Source organism: Bison bison, unplaced genomic scaffold, assembly GCF_000754665.1.
Source record: "Bison bison bison isolate TAMUID 2011002044 unplaced genomic scaffold, Bison_UMD1.0 scf7180017864491, whole genome shotgun sequence".
Classification (NCBI taxonomy): domain Eukaryota; kingdom Metazoa; phylum Chordata; class Mammalia; order Artiodactyla; family Bovidae; genus Bison; species Bison bison.
In genome coordinates, this window is record NW_011495050.1 from 4,966,521 (window position 1) to 4,967,182 (window position 662).

Sequence of the window (662 nt, forward strand, 5' to 3'; positions counted from 1 at the left end):
TGTGTGCACGCATCTGTGTGTAGGCTTGTTCTCGGGAGCATAATGCAAATTATCCCTAAGCCATATCCTTTGTTCTTGTTCAGTCACTCAGTTGTGTCCACCTCTCTGAAGTTAAGTAAGCAGGGGGACAATATACAGCCTTGATGTACTCCTTTCCCCCAATTTTGAACCAGTCTGTTCCGTATCCGGTTCTAATTGTTGCTTCTTGACCTGCACACAGGTTTCTCAGAGGCAGGTAAGATGGTCTGGTATTCCCATCTCTTGAAGAATTTTCCACAGTTTGTTGTGATGTACACGGTCAAAGGCTTTAGCATAGTAAATGAAGCAGAAGTAGATGTTTTTCTGGAATTCCCTTGCTCTTTCTATGATTCAACAGATGTTGGCAATTTGATCTCTGGTTCCTTTGCTTTTTCTGAATCCATCTTGAACATCTGGAAATTCTTGGTTCATGTACTGTTGAAGCCTGGCTTGGAGGATTTTGAGCATTACCTTGCTAGCGTGTGAAATGAGTGCACTTGTGCAGTAGTTTGAGCATTCTTTGGCAATGCCTTTCTTTGGGATTGGAATGAAAACTGACCTTTTCCAGTCTTGTGGCCACTGCTGAGTTTTCCACATTTGCTGGCATATTGAGTGCAGCACTTTTACAGCATCATCTTTTAGAA